This window comes from Anomalospiza imberbis, chromosome 4, assembly GCF_031753505.1.
Source record: "Anomalospiza imberbis isolate Cuckoo-Finch-1a 21T00152 chromosome 4, ASM3175350v1, whole genome shotgun sequence".
Taxonomy (NCBI): Eukaryota; Metazoa; Chordata; class Aves; order Passeriformes; family Viduidae; genus Anomalospiza; species Anomalospiza imberbis.
The window spans coordinates 24,994,023-25,008,937 of record NC_089684.1 but is presented as its reverse complement, the minus strand read 5'-3'; the positions used below and the strand labels follow the sequence as shown (position 1 = coordinate 25,008,937).

Below are 14,915 nucleotides of genomic sequence, written 5' to 3'. Positions count from 1 at the left end.
CTTATAGCAATCCTTCCTGTGGGTCAGTCTGCTGAATGATCTGGCTTCAAGTTGGCTCTTAAATACATGCTTCATTTTAAGAATATGAGGGGGTCCATTTTAATTGGTGCACTTGTGTAATTAAAGTGATGCATGTGCTGGGGCCTTTGCTGCAGCAAGACTGGAACATTCATCTCTCGACAGAATCGAGCCCTCAAGTTTTGAAACTGCCTTTGAAAGAGCTTTGATTGGTGATGATGTAAACTGACAGATTCACAAAGGCTGTTCCCAGCGTCTTTCTTCCCGGTTTCTGTCATTCTTCCCTGTGTATTGTTTTGTAGGAATACAAAACAAAAGCTTCAATAAGTAAGACACAATATTTGTTCCCAGGTGGAAGGAAACAAAGAGAGGAAGTTTGATGCTCAGGTGGGAAATGATGTGTTACTACTCCTAAGAAATAAGATGTATTTTTTTTCTAGAAGAAGGTTTATGAGCTGCTCTGTGTCTGAACTGCTGATTGCTTGATGCTGACTACAAAGCACTTGTCCAGACCAAATCCTATGGGGAAGGGGCTGCTTTGCTTTGCCTTACAAATGTGATACTTAATGCCGTGTGCTGGGGAGAGTGAAGGGCTGCCTCTGGGTCCAGCCTGTGCTGCTGCTGACAACAGCCATTCTAAGTTTACAGCTTTCAAACAGAATATGGGCCAAGCCAGAAAAGTCTCCAAAAACTTGTAATAGAGATTTGCTACCAATCTTAGAGTAATTGCAAGGATAGGATAGTATATAAACCAACATGGTTATCTTGGTTGTCATTACTCTAACTGATGAAGTTGGTGAGGATTTAGAGATATATTAGAATGTGACTCGTAAGTGCCAAAATGTGCTATAAATATGACAAATATAGAATAGAAACAAATTAGTAAGATCACTTGGTGGTACCCCATAAAGCAAACTATAAAATATATCTCAGACTTATTACCATTCAGATTTTTGTTCCTTTTCAAAAGATATGAGCTATTTTTAAATTGTCTCAAACTTAGAATCTGGCTGCTGATAGGCAAAATTTGGAGGAAACTGATTGAAAACATTGCAGTTTAGTCTAAGGTTCACATGTGTCAAGCTTTTTTGTTTTCCTAGTGCATGTTTCAGATTGGGCTTGGTTCTGGTGAGCTCTTTCCTCTTGCTGTTTTGTATTTGGTTGAGGTAGAAAAAAATATAATGAGGGTTATAGGATAAGTTTTGAAAAAGTCTTGAAATTGTAACATTCTGATGGTATCTATGAATTGCACTGTGCTATACATCAGCAACCTTGTTTTTTTGAGTGCCTTAAAGGAGAAAATATTTATCTATGACAGCATCTGGAAGTGCTGGACTCTTTTGTAATAAGGAAATTATTTTGAGCTAACCAAAATACCTTATAATGTAGTGTTTGATTACATTATACCAGTTTTTTCATGTGTCACATTACTGACCTTACTTTTCTCTGCTTAAAATGTCAACACCTCATCAAGCTGTAAAAAAAAAAAATCCTATGTGATCAATTATTCTTTATGATCAGCCCATGCCAGAGTGTTTTTGCACACCCAGGTGTGAGTGCTTGCACAGTGTGCACAGAAAGGAGCGTGTCTGTGTCTCTGGTAATACAGGCAGCATGTTCTAACTGCTGTCATGCATAGACTATGTTGCAGGATTGTGATAAGCAGCCAAACCCAAAGGAACCTCTTCCCTTTGGCACTGTGTCTCAAGCTGGAGTCCCCAGTTTGTCACTGCTCTGGCGTTTCTCCTACAGGATCACTCATGGGGGCTGTATGCTCAGCCCAGCTGCCTGCTTTGCTGCTGCTTGTCTCAGTGGATATCTCTTAGGCCTCCAAGCTTATGTCAGATTTGGTTATAATTGGCCAATAGACTCAAAACTTATTAGAGAGGGTCTGGCAGACATGTTTATCCACAGATAAGCAAGTCTAAACATTGCCTTGGGAAAGTAGGCTGAAGGAGTTATTTTCTTTGGAGTCGGGATGCAAAGCAAGTCCTCATCTGGTGGTACAATGGCCAGCAGGGAGGGCATTTGCATGGAAGTCATGGTCATAATTCCAAGCCTTATATGATGGATATTTTGGAGTCATCAGTGGCAGCTTGCAGGACAGCAGATACGGGTCCACAGAGTTTGCAAACTCTGGATGTAATGAAGAGGCTGGAGCAGCAATGTGAGCATGGGGAGAGCACTAGGGAGCATAGGCTGACCCTTCACGTGTTCCAGAAAGCTTTTCCAGTAGTGAATGAATTTTAGTATGCAGAGACATGAATGATACAGGTCTCAGGAAGTTTCTTCCCCTGAAACCGACTGTGTTACACATTAAAATTAATTCAGTGCTGAAGTCAAAATGCATTGCTACCAACCTCGACTCTGTGATGCCATTAAGCAAAAGATTGCAGTTTTGCAAAGATGAATAAAGGTACATAATTTAAAATGTTCATTCTTTAAAGTTACCACTTATTTCCTTAACACAAAAATAACTGTTGCTATTTTGCTGGCACAAAAAAGAAATATTCTTTGGTATTCAGAAAAATTTCACATCTAAAGCCTAAAATACAAAATAGATTGTATATAAGACATATTTGTAAAGTAGCCACTTAGAAGTTTTTAAAAGGTTAAGTTATTCAATACCTATTCCCTCAAGCTACAAACGTATTTGTTCATGCATAACTTCACTAAATAATACTTATGTGAATAAAATTACGCACTTATAGGTTTGTAAAATGAAGACTGTAATTAGCTCTAGGTTAATTCCCCTACTTCCTAATTAAAAACACACAGGTCAATTAAGGATCAAAGGAGATGTTACCTTTGTGATTATCTTCCTTGGCAGAAGTAGCTGTTCTGATAAATATTTCAATTTCACTATAATCTGACCTTTTGTCCACTTTGCTTTCCCTTATCCTTGCTAGTTTTGGCCAAGAGAAAAGTGTTGTATTTAAAACAGACCATGAAAAGGTGAAATGCTGAATCTCATCATTTGGGCGCATATGTCTTTTAGGGGAAAAAACTGATGGGTGAAAGAGTATATTTATTTGCCTTGAATTGATAATGTGTACATGAGCTGGATCTGGTTATTTTGTTTGTCTCTGCTAAGTACACAAATACAGCTTTATTTGTAACTAGATAGTTAAATACAGTTTCCCTCTATGTGTGTGACAATTTGTCTCTTCCCCAATAAAGTGGTGATGGAATGGCATATAGAGATGTGCATCTAGAGTACAGGTCAGAGGGTATACCCATAACTACATGCTAAATCTTTGCTGGTCAGAGTTGCTTCAGAGCCTATTGAGTGCAGGCTCTGTAAGCATGTAAGAAGATTTGGACAAGGCAAAAAAATACTTTCTTCCGTGCCAGATGTATTGCAAAATCAGGACAGTGTAATGGAGATAAGGTTAATTAGCTATTTGCATTTGCTACTGAAGTTGGATGAATAGGGTTTTTTTTCCCTAACAGGGAATTTCTCTTCAGGCATAACTATCTGGTAGTTTGTTAAAATGAGTAGAGCAAGACTTTTATAGCCTGCAGAAATACAATTAAATACGTGCAGGCATCATAGACTTCCTTTATTCATAGGCAAGTCTTGTAGGGTCTTGTCCTACCAGAAAATCGAAGTGGAGGAACCCTTCAAGCGGAGGAGGGTTGTGCTACTTCAAGGACATGCCGTAGGATGGATGGGTCCTTGTCATCTCTGTTTCCCTGCTTCTGAATGGGGTGCAGTCACAGGTATCTGTTTTAAAGTGCTTTGAGACCCTGGGTCAAGAACGAAGTCAAGTCCAAACTGCTGCTGTTGATGGACAGGATAAAAGTTATTCAGGAGATTGTTTTGCTTTTCATCATTTAAAATATTAACGCAAATTGTCTTTTTCCCTTATTCACAAGCATTCCTGGGTAGGCATTCAGGGCTACTGCTTTCAGTGCCTTGCGACTGTTATGAAGTTGAAACTTTGAATCTGTGTTGTGCTTAGGATTTAAAATACTGGTATGATTTCTGTCTGAATGATGGTAAGAAGGGCTTGTTCTAAAGACTGCCTCTATGATTTCTGCATGCAGACTACAGTCTGTTGAGCTTGGTGGTTTTCACAGGACACCCATCACTCTCACATGAAGTGAACTTCTGATGGTAAGAAACATTCACAGGATCATAGAACCCTGATCATCACTAGTCACTGGCCTCCAGCTGGATTTAAGCACCTTCACCACCATTTCAGAGTGCTCTCCTGGAGACAGCTCATGGTGTGGATGTGTGCATTCCTCACTGGGTAGAAAATTGGTTGGACAACTGAGCCTTTTCCCTTATCCCAATAGAGTCACTTAGTCTTTCTTTCCACAGGTATTAATCTTCTTTTTTGGGTTTATCTTGCTGCAGACATAATTGCTTTATTAGAGTGAAAAAGCTGCACCAGCATTTTCTTCCAGATTTCTGGTATTAATTGGAAGTAGATGGTAAACCTTTTAGGTCTATCTCAGGGTTAAATATTCTTGTAAGGCGTGTGAGTTCTGTTTGTGAGCAGCAATGGCATCAGAGCTATACATCTGTATTTCATGGAAGGGACAGGTTTGTGCTTTTCCTGACAGCCGTCACAGCAGCAGGTAGGTTCACATTTGTGCCTTTGAAGAGGAGGAGGACCACATTTTAAACCTGAAGCTAATTAACTTTTCTCTGATAACCATGTATAACAACTGTTTAGGCTTGTCTATATTCCTTGTCTTCCACATCTAAGTCAGAGCCATGGAAAATACACCCCAAAATAATCGTTTACAATGGGGATTATGCAGTATTGTTGGGCTGTTCAATGTAGTAGGGATGCTGCTGGTTGAGGACATGCAGAAGCAAGTAGTTTACTCCAATTCAGAATGAAAATTATGAAGATAACCTTTATAATTTTTTAACTCAGAAATCCATTGCCAGGGAGTAATCAAACTTCTCTGTAACCGACTTATGGAATTTCTTAAGACTGCTTCATTTTGAAAAAAATTTCCTCTCCTGACAAGAAACAACGTGATCTCAATAATACACATGCCTGTGTTTTGAATGTGTGGAATTTTCTTATGACTTGCTGTTTTTAAGGTTTTGTAGAAAAAACTTTAATTGAAAATTAGTTTAATTGAAGACTACACAACCCCAAAACCAAAGCAACAGAAAGAATAGTTTTTAATCCTCTGGATTGCAAACTTTATTCTTATTTGTTAACGCTTGAATTGTGAGCTGTTAGATTTTGTGTATGCAAAATGCTATCTTTTTACTGAACTTGGTGCTTAATTTGTGCATAAACGTTTTTCTAGCTTTCTGCAAAAGAGAATATTTCTGCACAGTTTGTGTAGGCACACAGTTTGTGGTAATTGGGGGTGGGGCTGTGGCCAGCCTCATCCCCAATGGGCTACAGCTGTGAAAAGCAGGTGATCAGCATTGACAGCAATGAGCCATGGAGTGCCCAGGTGCACTGACCATCACCAAAGGGAACAGAGGGCACACAGGTGCAATGCATGGACATGAGGGTATAAAAGTTTGGGCTGAAGAACAAGAAGGGCAGATGCTTTCAGCCTTCTGAAGTGACATGATGTTACAGGCAGATGCCTGAAGCCTTCTGAAGTGGTATGGTGTTACTCTGTATGGGTTGAAGCTTTCTGAAATTGTATGGTGGCACTCTGTGTATTGTGGCCGTCTCAACTGCAATGTGTGCTGTGACAAGTTTGCGCATAAGTCAATTTTTCTGATTCGCCTTACCAGTTCAGATATCGTGACTTGGAATAGTGTGAACAAATGAGCACCTGTCAAAAGGGTTTGATCTAGTTTATACTGTACTTCTGCTCTCAAATGCTGTGCATATATTTGAAATTATTAATCCCAATGTAATTTCTTTCCTTAGCAGCGTTTCAGCTGTTTAGATGAACCATTCTTAGCATTTCTTCTCTCTTACTGCAAATTTCATAAAAACTAAAACACTAGTGACTCTACTTGTGTAGATTGATATATTCTCACAGGTTTAATCATTGATGCTAAATCCTTTCAGAAGTTGGTGGGGGCTTTGCATGCAGACAGGAGTTGTCTTACATGTATTTAAACGCCTTTTGAAATGTTTGATTAGGATATTTTTATCATACTTAAATGCTGGACTTGGCTTGAGGTGAAAAGTAAACTGTAAGTACTCTGATGGACCAAAAGTAGTACTGTGAAGGATAAGCTAATGGCATGAAAGGTGAGCTAAGCTTTTTAGAAGTGTTTTGCCATAAAATTAAGGTTCTAAATGGGCAGTTGCATTGGGAATAGTTGGAGCATTTGAGGAGCTGCTGTGCCTAGCTTCTCTTTATTCTTCTTGCTGAAAGATAGGGTCCTCAGCACTCTCAGCAGGTGGGAATGTGCCTGGTCTCCATCAGTGCAAAGGCACCTGCCTTGTTTTGTGTCTTGCCCCAGCTGTGATGTGACATAACCTCACTCCATGTCCTCAAGCAACGTGAGGTAATCCTCTGGTGAAGTGTGGATTAGGCTGGCTGGCTAGCACAGTAATGACCAATTGAAGATGCTGTCTGTCACAGAAATTAATTCCCTTTCTCTCTGACTCCAGAAAAAGCTACACATGCAAATGGTGCCTATGGTGCCTAAGAGTTGTCCAAGTCTAGAGATGGAGAGGTTTAGAATTTTTTTTTTTTTAATTTAAGAATAGCACAAGGCAGTACCCAGGAGGTAGACTAGAGAAGATCCAAACACAGTCATAGCAACAGAGGTCCTGCAAAGGTTACCTCAGTAGGCTGATAGCAGTGGTACAACATGTAGAGCTCAACAGGTGGTGTGTTACTGGTGCTGGGTGCTGAGATCCCCAGTGTACTGAACACATGTAATCTAAACACTTCAGTACCCTGAAACAAGTCCTTAATGTTGTCTGAAGGTACAGCTAAAGGTGATTGCTGTCAGTGTAACCCTGGGGAGAAAAAGCTCAGAAAAGGTCAGGACTCTTCCTGCTTCTGCTTCTCACATTGGCCAAGGATGGGCTACTTCAGGCTGCAGCTGTCTGTATGTTCTGCTAATAGTTGGAGATAGTAGTGAGCACTGGCAATGATTATAATAAAATCCTTGAAGGATGTGCACAGCAATTCCTGTGTTCATTCCCAGTGATATCAACTCTGGCGTTGATTTTTTGCTCTCTAATAGAGGTTGATCCACTTACCTATTCTCTGTAGGCATAAGAATGGACTAAGCTGTGACTTTTCTTTTTTGTGGGGACTGGAAATTATCACAGGAGAGTTGTCAGTAACTTCAAAATACATCTTAATCGGCATGCAACTGCAGTAAGCTGTGACAACAGATAAGGAGAGGTGGTGGAGAATGAATAATAAATACATGTCAGGAGTGGAGAAAGATTTTGCACAGAACAACTTTTTCTCATCATCCTTTCCATATTTTCCCTAAGGTGAAGCATCAGTCCAATACAGTAATTTCTTTGTGATATTTCTTTAGTAAAACTCTTAGAGAAAATACATTTTCTAGTCAGATTTTAAAAAAATATTTGAACAGCTAATTTGCATATTTTACTGTGATTTCTTGCATTAATACTCCAAGAGAGAAATTTTATTATTTAAATTGAAAGAAATAATAAAAAACAAATCTGTCTTGCAAAATACATTTTTAAATTATTCCATGTAAGCATGGGACACTCTTTTTAAAGATGTTGCAATGGCAACTCTTTAAATGACTAGTAAGAAGTAAAATAAATTGGCTGCCTATTTAATGAGTGTAATAATTAATTGATGGAAACTGTTATACTATTTCTGTAAAAAATGGAAATGATACTTCTATTTCAGTGACTTTATCTCCCATTCCTGTGCCATTTCAGTTCTTTTCCAGCTGCTAACCTCTTTCATACATTTCGCCAGTTCCTTCTCTCTCTCGATGATATTCCTTCTGGAACAAAAGCAGCCAGTTTCTGTGCTTGTTGTCAAATAAGCCAGTCTCAAATTTTTCAACTGCACTTATTCTTTAGAAGACCCTCCTTTGTGTACTTTGAAGACTTTTGTTGAGTATTAGTTTAGCAGAATTCATGGCACTTAATGATAATAATTTCCTATCTGATGATAAATGCCTGTTTATAGCAACTCTTTTCCAAATCCATTATTCAGGAAAGATTATCAACAAAGTGATAAATGTAACTTTGATTTTTGCTTGAATGTACCACATCCAAAGAATACAAGCCTGTTCATCAGTGAATGCATGACAGATATGCTTTAGAGTGCATAAAAATACTAGGAGTCTATGTCAAACAACAGAATATTCTTCTTCTAGACCATCTTGCTGAAATTGTCTTGCACACTTTTGTTTTTGCAGTGTTGTGGCTTGCCTCCTCCTGTCCTTCCTGGTCCTGACTGAATTAGGTTGTCACTGTGGGGAATGCCTCCTAGTTCCTGTTAATGCAGGGCTTGCTCAAAACCAGTCCTTGCACAGGAGGAGTTAGCTGGAATTTGTTTTCTGTCTTTTAATATGGTAGAACTTGCAGTGGCATTCACTTGTGTCCATTGTTCAAGGCCAAAGGAATGATATGTAAAAATAATATGTTCTGCTTCTTTCTGAGAAATGGAGAGAAGCCTCATTTTGTTGTAGCAGTCTTCTGGGAGTTGGGAATGGAGATAATCCCCCTTACACAGATAAGAGTCATGTGGGCTTTATCTCAGTCATTTCCCTTTTCTAATCAAGATTTTGAGACAGCTGCACTTCCTTTCGATCTGCTTTTGAAAGTAGTGCTTGGGCTGCATCCCCAGTTGCATCTCTGAATGCTTTTTACTGAGTTTTTCCAATTAGAAGTAGATTCTGTGACTACTGTGTTTTGTTGATCAGCTGGCATTTGCAAAACCTGTGAACTGCACCCATGTAGACTCTCTTCCTTTTTTTGAGCCATAACATTTCCTAAGTAGTGTTACCATAGAAGATATAAACCATTCTGGAAGTGGTTTCCATGGGTGTTATTCTCTGCCTCATCTTTAAAGCTGCATAGTTTCTTTTTCATAGAGGTTCATCTGATGCTATAATTGTCCAGGAAACAGGGCCTCACAATAGTGAGACTACAAATCATGTTGAGCTCTTACTTTGAGAGTTTCTCAAATTCTTGTCTGTCTTGAGTATTGTGATTTTTTTTTTCCCCAAGCCCTTTTTCTTCATGTCTAAAAGGATTTAAAATTTCTCTTAAACATGTGGTCATTACATTTTTTTGAGGAAGGTTTGCTCTCAAAATAGCATTTCTTGAAACCATTGTGTACTTTTTGTAGGTGGTCGTCAACATAAGCTGGGGCCAGCTGACTGACTAACAAAATTGATGTGTTTATTATTTATTGGATGTATAATTTTTTTTTCACTCAGATTTTTTTTTTTCAAATGAAACTTGGTATTGCTTGGTCATTGTGCAGCCTAGATATCTTCAGACCTTACTTTTTACCTTACCAGATGTGTAATGCTCATGAGTTATAAGGAAGGAATTGCAATAGATGATAGGAAAGGTCTGAAAAGAAAGCAACAGCTGATTTTGTTCAGTTCAAAATGACCCTGCCAAAAGAGGCAAATGATATCACAAGCTGGAAGGTCATGGTTTCTTTATAGACTTCTAAAATACATTTTTGTCCAAAAAATACATGGAGAAACTTGAATGATGATGAATAAACCACTTAACACTCATGAGAAACAAGCATCCTTAGCTATTCAGAAATCTTCAAAACTGCTGACAGGAAGGAGATCTGACTTTATCTGAATGGATATGATCAAATACTTCACTGCTACAGCCAGGTATGTGCAATAGTGCATTTTGCAGTGTTTTCTTCTGCTTGACCAAAAAGTCTGGAAATACAGAAATTATAAAAGTTGAGTTGGTTATTTTACTGACCTTGAGAGTGTGCAGTGTCATTTGCCTTATTTTTTATTAATCAGCTTTTCCCAGCTATAGTTCTTGTATCATCAGCTATGGAGATGAATTACAATAGAATCAACAGTGTAAGAAAAAATAGTATTTTTTTTTTTTTTTGGGCATGTAAATTCTTGTAACTCTGGGTAGTTTCCCATTTTAAAACAAAACAAAATTTGGAGTCTGAATAATTCCAGTCACCCTTCCTGTTGATGACCCAGAAATTCTTGCAGTGCATCCTCTTGCCTTCTAACACTTCCCCACAAGTGGATAGGAGATTTTGGATAAAAAAGTTACTATTTTATTATTCCACAGATGCACAATTTTGTTCTCTGAAAATTAGCTCCCTCTTCTGCTTTTTCCTATTATATCCTGGGATATGTGAAACTCCATCTTTTTCTGCCCTCATTGAGGATACAAAGAGAAAATGTGGGGGATAAGCTTGGGTTTTTAAAGAACATCCATTAACTTCAGACCCTTTTTCTGCTTCTTGTAGCAGTTACTGCTTTTGCAGGCACAAATTATTTTTATGAGATGTTTTGATTACTTCAGGACATTGTTTTGAAACAGTAATGTCATCTTTTATTTAATCTGGTATGTAGTCAGCTATTGATCTCCCATTATGGATCCAGGTTTTCAGTCGTTAGGATTTTTTTGTTACTCTCCAAATTCTCCAATTTTTTGTGTTTCTGTAGTGTCAAGTGCTAGGTTGGTGCTGCTCAGTGGTTGTCAGGTTTTCTGATTGTGTTCCAGTATTTAACAGTGTAGCCTGTGTACAGGTAGAGCTCACAGAGGAAGATGTTTTTGTCCTCTCCAAATAATTCAGCTTGGTTGTATTGAAGTCTGCTGATTTTTAGCTTCAAAACCCAGTAGTTTGTGGATTACAGTTAGTTAAGTTACAATTTCCAGCTATAAAATTTTTATTTTCGCTGGTTATGCTGTGGTTCTGTAATTTAGTTGTAAAAACGACATTTACTTTAAATCATAATGTTATTAATTTTTGTGCATGATTTTAAGTACAATATTGAAAGAATTCCTCTCTTTCCTCCTCTAGGAGATGGTTCAGGATAAGCATTTTAAAATAGTCTCAAAGAAAGGAAATTAGTTAGATATGTGAACCAGAGCAATTCCATTAGCAATTCTTACTTCATTTTGATAAACTGCTTTTGCATTGCATTCACCAAACACTTACCTGGAATGTAGTAACCTATTCAAGTTTTTTGTTTGTTTGTTTGTTTTGTTGTAGTATGTTATATACCATTCCCTCTGTATTTCAATGTTGCAGTTGCGACTGGTCACTTTCAGTTAATGTCACCACATGCATGGAAGGGCTGATCTGCTGCCTCACATCTCTGCAATTTTTCCATGGGCAAGGTGTTTTTGCAAGGAGCAGATTCAGGTGGTCCCTTTATGTGCCTGTAGTTTAATGCCTTCTAAATACAGCGAGTTCAACACAGATGGCACAATTTTACTCCATTTCACAAAACAGAAGTTGCATTTAATGTAGCTGTATCCATGTGCTTCTGGAATGCAAGAAGTATTTTGGCTGCTTCCCGTGGCTCAGGGTGGGTACAGACAGGGATGCTCACTCAGCCTGGTGGTGGTGTGAGTGCCCAGGCTGCCTGTGGGTACTGGCCAAGCTGGCAGCACTCCTTGTGCACTTAGGAATTCCTTGGGAGGGTCTGCAGCAGAAGACAAAGGATACAGCCTTTACTCACTTATGGGCAAGAGGAGCCCATACAGGCAAAGCAGTTTTGTTGCTGTGTAATTTCAGACGTGTTGCGTTGCAGGGTTGCTTTCTACTCGGTAACACTCTTTTTGTACAGCGCTCTTGACTCATAGATTCCAACCCTTCTACAAAAGATGGTTCCTCTAGTGGACTAGATGTTGCAAGAGGGTTATTGTGGATGTGGAAGTGTATCTCAGCTTGAGCACAGTCAGAGCTAATTGTATTCAAATGCTGGCTTTGCTCCCATTCAGTGGACTCCAGCTGTTCTAGTGGATGCTGTTTTTTATCATTTTGCTGGACTACAGAGTATTAGTGTTGAGACTACAGATGCTTTTATCTTGTATAAGTTTTCAAAGACTTTCCCTGCTGGCAGTTTACATTGCTCAAGCTATTCTCTTTTATGCTTTCTATATGTAACATACATAGCAGCCACTAGCTAGAGAATCATATATAGCAGCTGGTTACACTCTGTATTTCTTTCAAGATCTTGTGCAAAACTTCAAAGTTTACATCAACTTACAGGAAAAATAACGCCTGAGTATCAAAGGGAGAAATGAGCAGAGTACTCAGTAAATGTTGGTGCTGGTCTGAGTGCTTCCATGTTACTTTGAACACAGCTCTCTTATTTCTTTAGAACATGCCCTGATATTTACATTACCTTTCTCTGATTTTACTATTTTTCGGAGTTCATTTATGAACGGCCTTTCATCTACTGAAGGAAACTAAGATGTTTTTATGATGTCATTGAGTTCTCATTAGTCAAACTTTCTTGTTTTTTAACAGGTCCATAATTTCATTTGGCAAGCCAAAACTTTATCCTACCACCCCTTTACCTTTTTCTCTGTTTGCAAAGCCCAGGAAAGTCTTTGTCTGAACATCATGTTTCAAAGCAAAACAAGAATCCCGTAGACAAAATAATTCAGCTCCCACTTGCAAGGTTGATTGGAATGGCTGAGCAGTGTGTGTGTAGTGTTCCTGGAGAGTCCTTGGCTCACTCAGCATTGCAAGCCCCCCACAAGACCAGAGCAGCCAGGTGAAAACAGCCACAGGCTCAGCACTGTGGATGAGTCACAGCTCCACTCCTGGGTTGTTTGAGAACACTGGTGAAGAATATTTAGTTAAAATAAAAATGACATCTTCTGGTTTAAGGGCTACAGAGGAGAGCAACTTTGGAAATAATTACAATGATTTACAGGCTACTAGTTAATGTGGTTCACCCATGAATTTGGGAATTAGCACTCCTCTGAAGTCTAAAGAAATTAAGTAAGTTGTAATTCACTTGAAGACAGGTTACTAAGTATAATAGTTTAGCTAGGAGCTAAGACTCTCACACCTTAACTGCCAGTGAAGTCCTTTTTTATCTTTCTTACTAGGTTTTCTAACAGCCCATTCTGACAGGGAAAACTCTGTCTGGGTCTGTCCAATTGATTTTCTTCTTTCTGTGTCATGCACTGGTTATGAACCCCAGTTAACCTTAATTCTCTAGCACTTCTCCCTAGTCAGTGCTGGGAAATGGACCCTCCTGAAGACAGTTCTGTTTGTTCTATCCTAATATTAAGGTGTTTTAAGACAGAGCGATGAATACTTGGAAGCCCAGGCTCCATTTTTTTGTGGGTATCAAAATAATGCCAGGGCTTGTAGATGAACATATATAGGAGATAAGTTACACCTTTTTAAAAGGAAATATTTATTTGATCAAAGGCTGCCAGTCCTCTTTACTTTGTTGTTGTCAGTATTATTATTATGGAATGGTTTGAGACGGAGAGATAAAAATATGCCTCTTTAAAACATTTATGGACCCCAATATAAAAAATAAGCTTTTGGGATTAATTTCTTTTTCTCTTCCTACTTAGAAGCTGACTGCTCCAGCAGAAGCTACCTAGGGGAGGGAGCTCTCTGTGCTCTGGGCTGCTCTCTGAGCCTCTCCTGGCAGCAGATCAATGAGACTTCCTGAGACACTTTCCAGTTCTGTGCCTTTTCATCTCTTACACAATTCCTTATGTAGAGGTAGCAAGTTTCTTCTTCTGAAGGCTGAATGCCTTCTTTCTCTTTCCCCTGTAGGGAGGGTGTTTTCTGATGGTTTTTGTGGAGTTGTGAGGACATTTGTTTCCAATTCCAACCTGGACGTCTTCACAATTTCTTCATACACAGGGCTTGAGGTTGCCCTTAGCAGATATGCTGCTTTTTCCTCTCTGCTATTTGTGCCTTCCTGCTGTGGCATGCTGGTAGACAACAATCAAATGCCCTCTTAGGCTTTCTTTGCTGAGGTATGTTAGCCAGGGCAGGCAAGGCCAGTGTCCTTGCTTCCTGGAAGATGTAGCTGCAGCAAGGCACTAAACGGGGAGATTTGTGAGTTTGGCCACATTGAGTTGTGGCCAAACCCCAATTGACAACTCAGCCTCACACAGCCACTCACTCACCAGAGTGGGAGAAATTGGAAGGGCAAAAGTGAGAAAATATGTGTTGAGGTAAAGGCAGTTTACCAGATAAAGGAAAAACTGCACTGCCAAGCAAGGATCTAGTGCATTATGTCCTGTGGGCAGGTGGGTGTTTTGCTATCTCCAGGAATTCAGGGCTTCATGACATGTAACAGGAAGAAAAAATGCCATCACTCCAAACATCCCCTTTTTCTTCTTTCCACATCTTTTACTGCTGACCATGATGCTGTATGGTATGGAATATCCCTTGGGTCCTTTGGGGTCAACTATCCCAGCTGTGTCCCTTTCCAGCCTTTTCTGTAGCACCATCCTGCTCAGCGGCACGGCAATGTGAGAAGCAGAAAAGGCCTTGAGACCAGTAAGCTCTGCTCAGGAACAGTGAAATCATCTCTCTGTTATCAACACTATTTTCGCCACAAATCCAACTCACTGCATCATATGAGGAACTACGTAGTCTGTCACAGCCAGTATGTGTTTTCTCATGAGTAGGGTGGGAATATGAATTGGGCAGGTGGGGGGCTAGTGTAGATAAGAACAAGGACTTGCAAAATGAAAATGTGATCTATTTTTCAAAGGCTGGTGTCCTCAGTACAGAGCCAAGTCAGATTATTTCTGGTGTGATGTGCTTTTTCTTTTGCCTTTCCCCCCCCCAGCAAGGTTAATTGCTCTGTCTGTATGTGTGTCCACATTATTGAAATTCCAGTGTTTGCAGTATGAGACTGGTGTTACGTGGTGTGGCAGTGACCCCTGACCATTGGGGTGGCTGTAGTGATGTTTTACAGTGCTAGCTTTCTCCCCCTGGTCAGTCAGTATTCTCCTCTAATTATAATCAGGAGCACGGGTCAGGGATAC

General features: G+C 39.4%; 1 protein-coding gene across 6 annotated transcripts in view; it reads left to right on the top strand.

Moving 5' to 3' along the window:
* The window catches only part of BMPR1B (bone morphogenetic protein receptor type 1B), a 230,949-nt gene that overhangs the window by 1,772 nt on the left and 214,262 nt on the right, over nt 1–14,915 (top strand). For 4 of the 6 annotated variants that reach the window (XM_068187543.1, XM_068187542.1, XM_068187537.1 and 1 more), the window contains exons 1-2: nt 9,277–9,321; nt 11,143–11,308. The exons of 1 other annotated variant lie outside the window; for it this stretch is intronic. The gene's annotated coding sequence lies outside the window, so the exon portion shown is untranslated. Of the gene's footprint in view, nt 1–9,276; nt 9,322–11,142; nt 11,309–14,915 lie in introns of those variants that run through there. One more of the 6 variants, XM_068187539.1, reaches the window with a different exon arrangement.